Here is a 16,105-nt window from a genome sequence, read left to right as displayed (position 1 = left end):
TCAGAGAGACTTTTAAAATTGTGGATAAGTTACACAAAAATAAACTGAAAATGGATTAAAGATCTAAATGTGAGACCAGAAACTATTAAACTCTGAGAGGAAAAGAGAGGCAGAACACTCTCTGACATAAATCACAGCAAGATCCTCTATGACCCACCTCCCAGAGTAATGGAAAAAAAAAACAAAACACAAAAATAAACAAATGGGATCTAATTAAACTTAAAAACTTTTGCACAATGAAGGAAACTATTAGCAAAGTGAAAAGACAGCCTTCAGAATGGGAGAGAATAGCAAACAAAACAACTGACAAAGAATTAATCTCCAAAATATATAAGCAGCTCATGCAGCTCAATACCAGAAAAATAAATGACCCAATCAAAAAGTGGGCCAAAGAACTAAACAGACATTTCTCCAAAGAAGACATTCAGATGGCTGACAAATACATGAAATGTTGCTCAACATCACTCATTATTAGAGAAATGCAAATCAAAACCACAATGAGGTTTCATCTCACACTGGTCAGAATGGCTGCCATCAAAAAGTCTACAAACCGTAAATGCTGGAGAGGGTGTGGGGAAAGGGGAACACTTTTATACTGCTGGAGGGAATGCAGACTGGTGTAGCCACTATGGAGAACAGTGTGGAGATTCCTTAAAAAACTGGAAATAGAACTGCCATATGATTCAGCAATTCCACTGCTGGGCATACACACCAAAGAAAGCAGAATTGAAAGAGACACATGTACTCCAATGTTCACTGTAGCACTGTTTACAATAGCTAGGACATAGAAGCAACCTAGATGTCTATCAGTACATGAATGGATAAGGAAGTTTTGGTACATATACACAATGGAATACTACTTAGCTATAAAAAAGAACGCATTTGAGTCAGTTCTGAAGAGGTAGATGAAACTGGAGCCTATTATACAGAGTGAAGTAAGTCAGAATGGGAAATACCAATACAGTATATTAATGTATATGGAATTTAGAAAGACAATAACGATGACCCTATATGCAAGACAGCAAAAGAGACGCAAATGTAAAGAATAGACTTTTGGACTATGTGGGAGAAGACGAGGGTGGGATGATTTGAGAGAATAGCATTGAAACATGTATGTTACCATATTTAAAATAGATGACCAGTGCAGGTTCAATGTGTGAAGCAGGGTACTCAAAGTTGGTGTTCTGGGAGAACCCAGAGGGATGGGGTGGGGAGTGGGGTGGGAGGAGGGTTCAGGATTGGGGGACACGTGTGCACCTGTGGCTAATTCATGTTGATGTATGGCAAAACCCATCACAATATTGTAAAGTAATTATCCTCCAATTAAAATAAATAAACTAATTAAGAAAACTGTGGATGAGTAGTATGAATGGGGAGGATTTTGGTGTCAGGTAGCACAGATCTGAATCTGGCTCTGAGACCTTGGGCATGTCATTTAAAATTGATAATTCTCATATGAAGAATTGGGATAAATATACCTACTCCTCGGATTAAATGAGTACATGTGAAAATCACTGCAGATGGTGACTGCAGCCATGAAATTAAAAGACGCTTACTCTTTGGAAGGAAAGTTATGACCAACCTAGATAACATATTCAAAAGCAGAGACGTTACTTTGCCAACAAAGGTCCGTCTAGTCAAGGCTATGGTTTTTCCAGTGGTCATGTATGGATGTGAGAGTTGGACTGTGAAGAAGGCTGAGCGCTGAAGAATTGATGCTTTTGAACTGTGGTGTTGGAGAAGACTCTTGAGAGTCCCTTGGACTGCAAGGAGATCCAACCAGTCCATCCTGAAGGAGATCAGCCCTGGGATTTATTTGGAAGGAATGATGCTAAAGCGGAAACTCCAGTACTTTGCCCACCTCATGTGAAGAGTTGACTCATTGGAAAAGACTGATGCTGGGAGGGACTGGGGGCAGGAGGAGAAGGGGACGACAGAGGATGAGATGGCTGGATGGCATCACCGACTCAATGGACGTGAGTCTGAGTGAACTCCGGGAGTTGGTGATGGACAGGGAGGCTTGGTGTGCTGTGATTCACGGGTTTGCAAAGAGTCGGACACGACTGAGTGACTGAACTGAACTGAACTGAGCTGTTGTGACTATTGTCAGAAGTATTATGATGTAGCTATGTAATTATCCCTGACTTCAGTAACTTGCCATATTGGAATCACGTGTGTAAAGAGACGACATCACAAAGCTCAACTGAAGGTTCTCCCCAGATACCTAGTATTACTGTGTTGGCACCATAATATTTATTTACAACTGGTTTGGAATAGACTTGGGGGCAGAAAAGAAGAACACAGGCTAGTCACTAAGACAGTATTGAAATGGAGAAGTCTTGTTTCTGTTTTGACAGTTAAGTTCTATGGTGGCATGTTTTAGTTGTCTATATTAGGAACTTATTTCTGGCACAACAGTCTATACTCATTCAGATATTTTCCTCCTCTATGTTCTGATGCTGGAATAGAAAGTGTGTCAAAAGTCTGTGTGACTAGGAAAGAACTTAAGATGAATCCCAGACCGTCTGTTGCAGTTTATGCTTGCTTGGAACTAGGATAACTAGCCTGCTCAAGGGGAGAATAAAAATAGTTAAATGATTGTTTGACCTCTGTCAGAGGTAACAATGGTGTCTGATTTTTTTTAAAAAAACCTTTTGAGAGTTGATTCCTTTGGCATTTTTGTGGATGAGTCATAGTCACCCCATGAATGTTTTCTGTGTTGAGAGTGACTAATGAATACAGTTTCAAATGTCAGGGTCCACACATGAAGATTACTGACAAGTATACACCAGACCCAGTGCTCTCAGAGCGAGGTCAGATCATGGCACCCTCTGAGAAGTGGAATAAATAGAATATGCGCAAAATACAAGAGATTTGCCCCTTAGAAATAACCCAGCCACTAGGGTGACTTATTCATGACTGGTGGTTAAACTGGGGCATCTACCAAAACTTCCTAAAGGAGACTAGAATGTAACTAAATATAAGACAAGCTATGAGTTAAGAAGTTATAACATGTATGAAATAATATCCTAACAGAAGATGAGGGATGCACAGAAGCTAAAGTCTACCTTCTACTGAAATAATTTTCCAAAGTTTCTCTAACACTAGAGAAAGGGGAAACAAGATCCTCCACTTGGAGGGCCCAATATTCCAGTAATCTGAAAGGTGTTCTTGGTGGAATTTGGAAGAATTCTCTAGTCCCTGTTTCAGGGTGGATGGTAGATTTCCTGAGACTGCTTCTCCAACTCCACTGATCCTGATCTTGTGCTCTCAAGTCATCTTCTATGACTTGTTCGGTTTTCTTACTATCCTAATACCAGGATGGGAATGACCTGGGCAATACTTGAAAGCATCCTACATTAGAAGTGACTGTATTGGCATCTAGTTATCAGGTCATTCTCTTGGGATTTGGGGAACATGGCTTGGCTCTGCAGAGCTAGAAGACTTTTGATAGAACTGATAAAATCAGGTTTCTAAACCTAATAAGCCTGGTCAGACGATGAGACAATCATGATGGTGTGAAGCCCTGCCTGAGAAGCTGGTTCTTAGATTTCTTCACCAATTCTCTTTTCAGTGCAATTTTTACTGAAACACCACCTGTTTTTGTTTTTAAATGATTCTTCAGAATGAATTTAAATAGAAAATGTTTCATTGATTTTCTAAAAAAAAGAAAAACCCTATTATTGTAAGCCTTGTGTACATTAAATTAAATGTACCATGCTAATCAATTCCCTGGAGAAGGAAATGGCAACCCACTCCAGTATTCTTGCCTGGAGAATCCCATGGACAGCAGCCTGGTGGGCTACAGTACATTGGGTCGCAAAGAGTTGGACACGACTAAAGCAACTTAGCATGAACACATGCTGATCAATTCAGGAAAAACACCTTGCTCCTAAAGCAGACATGGTTTAGGAGTTGTCCTTTTTAACTTTCTTACTCTTTTCAGCCTACCCATTTACCCGGTTATCTGCTTTCTGGGATTATGAATCCAATGACCTGCCATTTACAGTGAATGCAGGATGAACTTTGCTCCATTATCAAGTGATGGGAGCCATGGATCATGCCCTCTTTTTTCTCGAGCACAGTTTTCTGTGGTGATCTCTGCCTTGATGATATTGATTATATATACCCTCTGGACTAGAAAGTGTCCTCTATAACCAGCTTCTTAATATGATAGATGGATCAATACAAAGTGAGAGATACTAAGTTGTGGATATTCTAAATAAGGTCCTGGAATAAGCATCAGAGCACAGTGCAGTTAGTCATTTCCATCCATCCTTATGGGGTTGGTCAATGAATGGGAGGTGTGTGGGGAGTGGGAAGATGCTCTTTTACCTACCCTTGGAAAGTCGCAGCTTGGTGTGGAGGGAAAAGCATGGGGGTGGGAGTCAGAGAATCTAGCCTTGAACTGGCAGCTTTGCCTCTCTGGCTTTCAGAGATAGAGTTTCATCTCTTGTAAATTGAGTGGATTGGTTTAGATGATCTCTATTGGATGTATATTGGATGAGAGGTAGAAGAACGGTGGCCAGAGAATGAAAAGTAGGAAATAAGCAATTTGAGAATCTAAATATGCACAAACTAACTTGACTGTGAGGTGAAATTTAAGACCATAAGCCTGGATAAATAATTAGGAATGTGCAGATGGGTGAAAAATTTAACCCTGCTACAATGAGAGCTGGTGCTTGGAATCTGAAAATCCTCTCTCTGACATGCTCTGTGTGCAGGCACCTTCATCTTTCTGAAGTCTCCCTCATCTGGAAAGTAGAGAGGCTGTGATCATTTATATGCAAGCATGAACAGCATATTATTTACAGAATCACCGGAGATTAAGATGCCTTCTGTTCAGGCTGTGCCTCTATAATCTCTGGCAGTTTGAAACGAGGAGGCAGGGGAGGGTGTGTGAGGCGGGGGAAGAATGGCTGTGCCCATGTGTTGGGTATGCTGCTTATCTGTATTTCTAAGAAGAATGCTCTTGTATAGAAGTAGCCCAGGATCTGATCTCTTACCTGGTTGTTATGAAGGAACCATATCTCAATAGTGAGCAGTGGAAAACTTGGAGCTTCATAAATACTTAATAATCACACTGTGTGTTACGCTGGATTGTGCTCCAAGGATGAATAAAATTCCTGAAGGCAGTACAGAGCAGGGCAAAATGCTATCAACAAAGAGGATGGACCGCACTCTAGTCTTGGTCCTGTCACTAATTTGCTGGCTGACCTTAGGCAAGTCACTTAACATTTCTGGGTTTCAATTACTTCATCTTTAAAACATAGGGAAGGGAGAAGGCTGGTTGGGGTGATTTCTGAGGTTCCTTGTAGCTGTGACAATAGACTTCATGATTCAGGGCATGAACCAGCCCTGAATTCAATAAAATTACTGAAATCCCAGTAATGCATCTAAGCTGCTGTAGACTTCACATTGGTTGCATTCCATCTGGGGAAGGATACTAAAGTAAATTCTCTGTATCAATTGGGGAATTAGGAAGCTGGAACAGCATCTCACTTTGAGCATGATTTCTCAGTGCAGGAGGAGTGCTATTGGCATTTCAGGTGGGATTTTTTTTTTTTTTAATTGTGCAGGGTTGTCCTGCTGATGCAGGATATTTAGCATCCCTGATCCCAGGCTGCCAAAGCCAGTGATAATACCTCCCCCTACCCCCAGTGTTTGTAAGAATAAAAAAAAAAAAATACCCTTTAGTGAGATAGCACCTGAGTTTGAGAACTATTGATTTTAGAAGGAACCAGGAAGCCTCCCTTATTGTTAATAAGCATTTTCTAGATGTGCAAGCTTAGGTCTAAGATCTTAACCCTAAAGACTTTGATATAGCTGTGAAGTCAGGTTCAGGACTGGAGCTATTTTTTGAAGAGAAGAGCTATTTTTGAAAAGAACAGAAAGGACAGAAAATCCATCCTTTCCTTTGTAAAGACTTTATGGTTCACAAGGAGTATCTCATTGGCCCTTTTTGTGATATGAAGAGCAGATTTAATATACGTTAAAACCCACAGTGAGGTAGATAGATACTGTCATGTATTCTATTTGACTAATTTGGTATTAAGATAGGGTTAATGAGAAGAATGGAGAAGGCAATGGCACCCCACTCCAGTACTCTTGCCTGGAAAATCCCATGGACAGAGAAGCCTGGTAGGCTGCAGTCCATGGGGTCGCTAAGAGCTGGACACGACTGAGCGACTTCACTTTTACTTTTCACTTTCATGCATTGGAGAAGGAAATGGCAACCCACTCCAGTGTTCTTGTCTGGAGAATCCCAGGGACGGCGGAGCCTGGTGGGCTGCCGTCTATGGGGTCGCACAGAGTCAGACACGACTGAAGTGACTTAGCAGCAATGAGAAGAAAATGAATTCTACACATGATTTTGAAAATTTGAGTCTTATTTTTGATAGAAGCCCATCACTAGGAAATGACACTCTGGAAGCTCTCCTTCTCTTCCTTAAAAGCTGTCTAGATTGTCACTCTGAGTAAAAAACCTGGAGGTAAATGCCAGAAAACTCTACTGAACAGTGAAGATGTGGTAGGCTGACATTTGTAGCGTTAAAAGGTGATGGATCCTGCACCAGCATTCATTCATTTCTGGCAGTACAGGCAGTTCATGTACTGTGGGAAAAGCAGCATGGTGCAAAGCAACAACATTCAGTACTGAACTACCGAAACAATTGATCAGTGGCGTAACTTACAGAAGGACAAGAGCCATCTTGCAGAAAGACAATACAGATCCCTATGTAACTTCATCTGAACCAGAAACCTGGAATTCTATTCACCTTGTGATTGCTATTCTAGCCAGAAAATGTAGGTAAAGTGAAAATTCCCCAGAGAAGGGGCTTGTATGTTGTGGCCTAAAAATGATTCATATCAGTTATCTGAGAGACTAGTGGTTTTCAAAGAGGAAGTGTCAGACTTCCCTGGTGGCCTAGTGGTTAAGAATCCGCCTGCCAACACAGGGGACATGGGTTCTATCCCTGGTCTGGGAAGATTCCACATGCCACAAGGCAACTAAATTCGTGTACCACAATTACTGGAGCCTGCACGCCCTAGAACCCATGCTCCACAACAAAAGAAGCCACTGCAATGAGAAGTCTGAGTATTGCAGCTAGAGAGCAGCCCCCAATCTCCACAACTAGAGAAAGCCCATGTGTAGCAGTGAAGATCCAGCATAGCCATGAAGAAATAAGAATTGGGGCAGGTTATTTAAGTACTCTAGGATCCAGTTCTTCATCTGTAAAAAAGGGATAATAACATTACCAACATTTAGGGTCAGAGTAAGGGTATTCGCTATCCTGATCATTATCATTATCATTATTGCTGTAACTAGGTGAAATACTAGCATGACATGTCATGACATGTCAGAGCTTCCAATAAATAATGATGTAAAAATAGGAATCCTTCATTTATTTTTGATTCTTTGGGCTCAGTGAGACAGCATATTCAAGTCTTTAGCCTCATTTCATAGAACCATGGAATATTACAGCTTGTGGGACCTGAAACACTATTTAATCCAAATTTCTTGGTTTAAAGATGAAGGTAATGAAGGTGAGAGAAGTAAAATCCTTGTTCAAATTCTTGGCAACAAAGATTCTGAAGTTTTGAATGCTTTTCTTCTGCCTTATAATACCAGCCATGAAATTTCTACCTGTTGACTATCCTTGACTAGTAGTTCACACCAGGGTACAAGGGAAATAATCTGAAATCCAGATACATTCATTTTCCTACTCTTAGCATCTCTGGTAAAGTTTTGGTGGCTAAAGTCATTGATAAAAATTTTAATGACTAATGAAAAGATGCATGATGTTAAAAGATGCAAGGAGCAGTGAATTGTGAAAGAAGACTCAGGTCTTGCTTCTGCCTCTGTTATTAACTTGAGTGACCACTCTCAGCCTCAGTTTTTCTGTTTGCAAAGTAAGAGAGTTAGGTTATGCAACTGTTACAAAATATTGGCACAATAATATATTGTATAAAGATTTTCTCTAATGAACAATTAAATCTTTACAATTATGAGAAACATTTTGTCATCAAAATGTTCAAACACCTGGATGCAATTGTTTTTTTAAATTTGCTGATTATTTTTAAAACAAACAAAGGAAAACAATTTTTCAAATGAACAGATGATGGAGATCAGCTTGCTCATTTGTAGGACAGTTTATTGGGTTGGAATATTTTGCCTTTGGCAAGTGAGAATCAGCTAATTCCAGGCATTTGCTTAATGACTTGCTAGAATAGAAAGATGTTTTTCTTTCACTTTTGTCAGTAATCACCAGTTAAAACTTGTAAAGGAAAGCCCAATTATTCCTGGAAAAGGATAATATTATATGACCAATCAAACTGTGATGTTGTCAGCTCTCCTTTTATTATTATATGTGTTTTCATTTTGAGCTAAGCCCCTTCTGAACTTAGGAATAATAGTAGTTGCCTGCAACAATCATGAAGGCCAATCATTTATTTCTTAAGGAAATAAATGTCTCTTTAAGGTAAAAGTGAAAAGTATCATACAATTCCATTTAAGTATTGTTTGTGAAATTGCCTCATCATAAAGAAATGAAACACTCTTGGACTGATGTGTTCCTTGTTCCCTGGAGGAGAACAGCGAGACACAGTTCTCAGTGGCAGTCTGTCTTGGCCATCACTACCTATGCCCCCAGAGGGGTTAGGAAGGTGGTTATCAGGGTAAGATTTGATGTTCTGTGTCTGTCTCCTGTTTTATTTGATAAGGGAAAATGCCACGGGCAGTACTCATTTCTTGGCTAGATGAGTTTGTGGCATGAAGTGACCTGGAACAATGGTATGAATTCAGCAAATATCTTTTGAGCACCCATGTGCTAGGCTATAGGCATTCCAAACACCTGTGACCACAGCCTTTCTGTGCAAATATATGACACTCCTCAACTACTTTATTGATTAAGTGAATGATTGTATGCTACCAGCATGAGTTTCAAAGCTACACGGTCAGTTCTATTTATTTCTTGAGATACAAAATCAGTTAAATCCCTCAAGCTGAAGACAGTGAAAATTAAACTCTTTTCAGCTCCAAGGCAATGTATTTCTCTCTTCCAAAATCCAGGCCTCTCTAAGAGATAAAGAGTTCCCATGAAATGAATAAACCATGATTCCCCCCAAAGTGGTATTTATTATTAAAGCCAGCATGATCTGCCGGAGACCGGAGTAGACAGTTTCTCTAAGCTCTCCTTTAGTAATAAGATTCCGTATGTAACAATTGCCTGAGAATGGCATCCTTGACCAACATCAGGCTGAGAGTACATCTCAGCTCTTTTTCTGAAAGAGTATCTTTCAAGTTACCATCCATTCTTTTGTTAAGATCTATTTATCTATCTTAAGATAAATATATATATATATTTATATAAAGTATATATAAATTTGAAATCTGAATAAGAACAGCTATGTTATTTCTAAGTTGGAACTCAGGAAACCAGTAAGACAGTAAAATAGAGCATTTGACTTTATGGTAAAAAGGAATCTATGTGTAATTAAACTCCAGAAGGCATCGGCTCCTTCAGTGAGATACATGTTTTTCCTTCCTAGCCTTATTGTCTTGAGCATCTTTGGGCTTTGGGGGATGTTCTCAGCACAGGTGGATTTTCCTCTTCTCTTGGAAAAAGTTTCAAAGCAGAGTCCCAAGTCCTTATTCCCAATTTCATATTCTCAGTTGCTGTGATGTTTTTAGCACTTCCTATAGAAATGCTGTCCAATAGGACTTTCTGCAATGCTGGAAATTTTCTGTATCTGCATTGTCCAATAAGGCAGTCAGTGGCCACATATGGTTTTATTAAGCAGCTGAAATATGGCTAGTGTAATTAAGGAGCTGAATTTTTAACATTTAAATTTTAGCTAATTAAAATGGTAAATAACTACATATGGCTAGTGACTACCATATTGGATAGAGTGGTTCTAGACAGTGTAAGCTTATGGTACCTGGGACTGAGTAACCCAGCAACATCATCCTTGCAGAATCACGCAGTGATGATATAATAGAAGTTATGTATTTAATTATGAGTTATGCCTTAATTGCTTCTGGAGCAGGTTTGAAGCAGAATGTCAGTAATAGCATTAGGAAGGCATAAGGGGATCTTTAAGTAAAGAATAATAAATGGGAGGAATATGTTATGGTAAATATTAAGAGATGAAACAGTGGAATGGTGCCATTTGAACTGAATTTGAATCTCTAAATTCTACATTTTGGAGCAGGATAGAACTGTCCAATTTAATATAAAAATTTCATCTTGCCAAGTGTGATTACTAGGGCTACAAAAATCTAATTAATGAAAGTGAGATTTTACTATGGGCTAGAAGAGAAGCAAGCAAAAATGAATAGAGTATCAAGTCTGTTGTATGTTAGAGTGGACTAGAACTCTAGGACCATGTCTAATGAAATTGTCTATTTGACAGAATTGTGAAAATTCAATGACTTATGAAAGGACTTAGCATACTGCCTAGCATTGATAAATATCAGGACTTAGGATGATCACTTATTTCTGCCTAAATCTTTTTGAGGCCTCTGCCAAGTAAGTACCTGTGAGAACACAGGAAGATGCTAAGGGTAATTGATTTTGGAAAAATTATTTTGTTGAGAATAGATCATAGAAGAGGAAATATAGACAGCATAAAGGCAAGTAAAGAAATGCCATACCACCATCCCGATTTGCAAATTGTTGGTATAGGGAAAACAGTTGTTGAGGAATGTGGGTCAGGTATCTCAGTTATATTCGGTCAGCCAACACTGGAACAGTGAGACCAGAGAGGGAAGAACAGGAAGAAAAATTAGGTAGGAGGACTACTTGTATTTTGAGTGTTTGTGCCTCTCAGGTGGCTCAGTGGTAAAAGAATCTGCCTGCCAAGGAGGTGATGCAGGTTCAACCCATGAATTGGGAGGATCCTCTGAAGAAGGAGATGGCAACCCACTCCAGTATTCTTGCCTGGAGAATTCCATGGACAGAGGAGCCTGGTGAACTACTGTTCATAGGGTGGCAAAGAGTCGAATACAACTCAGCAACTAAATGACAACAACAAAAACAACAAATTACTGAATATAGTTCAGTCCTGCTGATATTCTTGTCAAAGATAATCAGAGAAGGCATGGAAGAATATTTGAGGCATCATGGGAGTAGTGGAAAGGGCACTGGCCTTGGAGTCAGGTCAACTGGATTCCAGTCCTAACTTTTCAGTCATGTGGGTTAGACTAATAAGCATCTTTTGGTTCCCAAATTCTCTTTTTTGTAAAACAATGATGCTTAATGATCTTGAAGGTTTTTCCAGCCCTATAACTCAAGGGTGTAATTCTAAATATGAAAGCATGAGTGAAATCTAGTTCTCCAGACTCCCCGAAGCCTTGCTGTTCTTCAGGAAAGCCTGCCGTTTATTCCTCTGTCATGTTTCTGTTATCCTGAAGCTCAAGTGTGTGAACAGTGGTATCTCAAGCAGCATGCACAAAAGCAGTTGGTATGGTGGGAGTTAGTGACAGTGGGTGGGTGAACAGATTAAAGAGGAAAGGGTTGGAAGAGAGAGTAGTGTCTGTGAAAAGCAAAGCTGGTCCTCTACCTTTGACAGATTCTTGCTATAGTCTCCAGTAACCACTGCCCAAAGTCAATGCCAAAATAAGGGCATGGAAATAGCTTGGACTTCAGAGTTAAGCAGACTTGAATTTGAATCCAAGTTCTGGATTCGAGATACATAACTTCAGTTTTCTAAACTTTGTGATACATTTGGTTAGCAGCTATTGTGAAGCTTAAATGAGATGATATGGCCCAGCATATAGTAGGTTTTTTTTTTTTTTTTTAATAAATAGTCTCTTAACTTGGCCTCCTGAAATTGGCTTAGTTCATTCCTCATCTAGCCCATAATGTAAAAGACTCTCAAACATACAAGACTGCTTAGAGATCTATATCTAGAGGATGCAAAATTTACATTGTAGATAACGCGTGGTGGAGAGAGAAGGGTACTGAAGAGAGGAAAAACCTCAGCCAGGAATAGAAAGCCTAGTTAGTCTCTCCGTTAATGAAGCCTCTTCCTTTGTGCAGCCTCACAGTTCTCTGGTTCTTGAAAGCCACAGTAGCGTTTATCAGAACAACACCGTGTTTCCAACACTTCACCAACAGGAAGATTCACAGCGCAGGCAGAGAAAACAGAATGAGGCACCACGTTCGTTCCCATTCAAGTAAGCAAAGCTGGATCCTAGAGTGACACCCGCTCCTTGCTCCTCAACCCAGCATTGGGGAAAACCTGCTTCCAAGTGGAATCCAGGGGTGGGGGAGGGGGAGGGGAAGGGGAAGGCAGAGAAACGGGGAATGCATAGCACCTTTACCCCTCTCTTCAGGTCACTTGATCCACTTGACTTCCTTTACGAGGGTTCTAACACAGTTTCTGCTTTGGAGAAAAATGTTGGCAAGCAGTGAGCCTCCAGTCCCTTGGCGGTGTTATCTCGCCGCCTTGGAGAACTTTCAGCACCGCGGACAGCTCCCGCCGTCCTCTCTGTGGCCCACTCTCTGGACTGGCATTCTCCCGAACCCCTTCCTGGAGGGGGCTCCGGTCGGAGTGGGGTTGGGAGAGGGGAGGGTGGGTTATCATTCTGTGTTTCTCGGTCAACTTTGGCCAGTGACCGGCCCTGCCACTACGGTGAGAATACCTCCCAAGAGCCGGTTCCTTTTCTCCTCTCGGTTGAAGACCCCCAAGAACCGAAGTCAGCATAGGTGGTGGGGTGGGGAGTGCTAAAATATAGCCCGGTGAGGGCTCTATTTTTCCAGCATTCCTGCACCTTTTCTCCACCTTTCACTTTACTTCTAGCCATTCGGCGACTTCTGTCTTACTTTTCAATCACAATACAAAATACATGTGTGTGTGTAGGTGCAGCGGGGGGGGGGGGGGGGGGGGGGCGGCGCGCGGAGAGGAGGGTGCTGACTCAAGAGCTAGAAGGAGGTTGTGGCTGCGTCCGGCGAGGCTACACTGCCCTACTCTGGCCCTTTGGATTCTTAGGACACTGATGTGCTTTGGGATGGGGAAGTGGGGCGGGCTCTGACTTAGGTGTAAGTGTGAGAGTCCTCTCCCCGGGGTTGCCCCCTCTGTTCAGGGAGCTTCCCTGACACCTCACCCATCACGTCCTCCTCGTCGCCCCCGGTGTGTCACCGGTCTCTGGGGACAGATGCTCCTGCGAGCGCATGGCCTTGTCAGGTCACCTGGCTCAGATAGTCCCTTTGAAGAGTTTGCTCTCATGTAAAAGGGCAGACATTGTTCCCGCCCGTCCTTCGGGCTTCGGCTGGAAAAGCATCTCTCTCGTTGGACTCTTTCAGACGCCGAGAAAACCGAGCGGCGCGAGCCAAGGTGCGTGCCAAGGCACTGGGGGGACAGGACGGGCCCGGCGTCTGTGGAGACCTGGGCGGCCCGAACGCTGCTGGCGGCTCTCTCCTCCGCCTCTAGCTCCCGCGGGCCAGACCTGCCTGGCAGCCCCGCAGCTGGAGCCCGGCGTCCCCCAACTCTGGATGCTATCCAGGCCCCATTCCGGTCCAGAGCCGGAGAGACCCCTACCCGGCTCCATCCTTCCTTCTAGGAGACCCCTTCCCGGAGGGCGCCCTCAGCCTCCGCGCCATGTTCCTGCTTACCCGCTCCGGGTGGCTCCGGCTCCCTGGTTCATTCAACAAGAGGTGATCATCCCATTTTCCAGCTGGGATGCAGAGGCCACGGAGGGGGACAGACTACAGCGTCAGGGGGACGTTCACTCACCGGAGGGCTGGAGGTGATGAACTGGCTACCGGGGCTGATGGCTGGCGGTCCTCACTTACAGCTCGGGGTTTGTCTCTTCTCCCGTGATGCGGGGTGCTGGCGGCAAAGGAAAGCAGGAGGCAGCCGCCGCTGCCGAACGGCTCCTCAATTATTCAGATTGCCCCTCTATCTGCACCCTCCCCGCGGCCTCTCAGCCCTCCCTCCAGCTAGCCTGTCTCCGCCTTCCTGGAGTCACGTGGGCTGCCCAACCCCTTACATTACCGAGCAGAAGCCTCTCACCAGACGCCCCCCCCCCCCCCCCCGCCCCCAGTACACACACACACACACACACACACACTGCTATCTGCCGCTCTCAACTCCTCCCCGGCCTATTAAGCCTCCAGGTGCTGCTTCCAGTACCTCATGGTATGTGAGGCTGAGGGAAAGAGATGCGGGCAGCTCTCCGTCCTGGGAGAGTACCAGGCAGGACTCTGCAGTGTTGATGTGTTGCGAATGCACAGCCTCTGCGAGAAGCTCCACTTCTGCTGGACTTGACATTGGACAAAGCTGGCTACCCAGACCTGGTTCCTGCCCTCTGGAAGCTTCCCCCTTCTTCACCGAGCTCTTGCTGCTCTTAAATTTCTTCCACCTCCCTCAGCATTGCTGAAAGGAAAGGATGGGGGAGATTGATTTCCCCTCCCCTCCTAAAAAAGACAAGATCTTCCTCTTTCTCCAATAGACCAAGTTTATCTTTTGATAAACATCTTATTAGTAGAAAAGATTGAGGCTTTGAGATTTGAAGATTGAGGAGGAATTTTGGTCCATACCAAAAATAGATACCCTTGGGAGTATTTAACTTCTGTTAGCCTTTCTTCTCTCATCTGTGAAATGAGCCCTTCACAGAACTATTATGAGAATTAAAAATGGTAATATTCTTAAAGTTGCCTAACATATTTAGAACTCAATAAATGGGAATCCTTCCCCCGTCTCTGTTAAAATAAATCTCAGAAACAAGGAGACTGTGATTTGCACCAGTAGAATGGAAGTATTTTTTGTAAACTTAGAAAGGGGTGTCTGTGCATTCAGGCTTGACAGATAATATATGAAAGGAGAAAAGCAATTTACTGGGCTTATATTTTTTCATTGGTTTTGTTGAGAACTATGTTATGTCTCAAAAGGATGAGGACTATGTAGTACAAACCGAGGCATGTTTGGCCTCATCAGAGAATTAAGTATTTAATATTCATTGAAAAGACTGCTTTAGATGGACAGTACCTACATAATCTTGTATCTTTGGCCCAGGCCTTCAAAATCTATGGGAGCTAATGAGATGTAACTCCCCATCCTTGGAAACACATTCACTGGACTTCTGATTGAGAAGAATGTTGGCTGTCTGACACTTCTTTCCTAGCATGGAGCAGTCAAATGTACCTTTAGATTGTGAGTTCTAGCTAGAGGACCTGGGTGACAGTCTGGGAAAGTCTACCTAGCTTAAATTTATTACTGCCTTGGACCAGCATCCAGGTCTTAAGTATCGAGATATCTCCTTCATTTGAGCTTATGGAGGGTATATCAGATCTTCTAGGATACCCAAGAAGCTGTGGAACTTTGCAGGAAAGGCATAGAGTTAAAGAATCAGAAGTTTGGCATCTTAATACAGGCTCTGGTGGTGGTGGTTTAGTCACTAAGTCATGTCTGACTCTTGCGACCCCAGAGGACAGTAGGCTCCTCTGAGGGATTCTCCAGGCAAGAATACTGGAGTGGGTTGCTGTTTCCTTCTCCAAATACAGGCTCTGCCAGTTACTTATTATATGATCTTTGGCAAATCACTCAAGCTCTTCGAGTTTCAGCTTTTCAATGGGAATAGAATGTTTGTCTGCCTTTTCCATGAGCTGGTTCAAATGGAGGATAATGTATGACAAGCCATACCATTAAATGTCCAGAGTGAATAAATGTGAATTATTGACATTACAGACTGAAGAAAACCCTGAATTTAGCCTGGTCCAGATGCATTATGGGCATGAAAGGGTAGGAAGTTGGGATTTATCATGGAATGTGCAACAACTAAACTGTCAGTATTTTTCTGTAAGTCTGTGTGTGTGCATGTAATTTAAGGGGTGTAGTGTTTTGAGCATTATATTTTCATTTTCAGTGTCTTCTGTGATGAATTTCTGGATTAAATTTAATTTTTTTCCTGCCTTTTAATTTTTAGAACAACACCAGCCACAGTCACAGTGGTTATGAGTATTTCATAACTGAGATAAGTTTGCACTTATATTTCAGGACAGCAGCTTTACACTCTTTTGCCTTTCCCAGGTAAAACTGATTTGGGTTAGAAATTCAAAATGAGTTTGATTTCAAAGCAAGAATATTCAGCATCCAGGAGCAA

General features: G+C 42.4%; 1 protein-coding gene across 1 annotated transcript in view; it reads right to left on the bottom strand.

Annotated features, from left to right (window-relative positions):
• SLC7A14 (solute carrier family 7 member 14) overlaps positions 1–13,956 on the bottom strand; it is a 115,841-nt gene extending 101,885 nt beyond the window's left edge. The window contains exon 1 of the mRNA XM_027541357.1: positions 13,738–13,956. The gene's annotated coding sequence lies outside the window, so the exon portion shown is untranslated. The remainder of the gene's footprint in view (positions 1–13,737) is intronic.
• Between the last annotated feature and the right edge of the window lie 2,149 nt (positions 13,957–16,105).

This window comes from Bos indicus x Bos taurus, chromosome 1, assembly GCF_003369695.1.
Source record: "Bos indicus x Bos taurus breed Angus x Brahman F1 hybrid chromosome 1, Bos_hybrid_MaternalHap_v2.0, whole genome shotgun sequence".
Lineage (NCBI taxonomy): Eukaryota > Metazoa > Chordata > Mammalia > Artiodactyla > Bovidae > Bos > Bos indicus x Bos taurus.
This window is presented reverse-complemented; position numbering and strand designations above follow the sequence as displayed.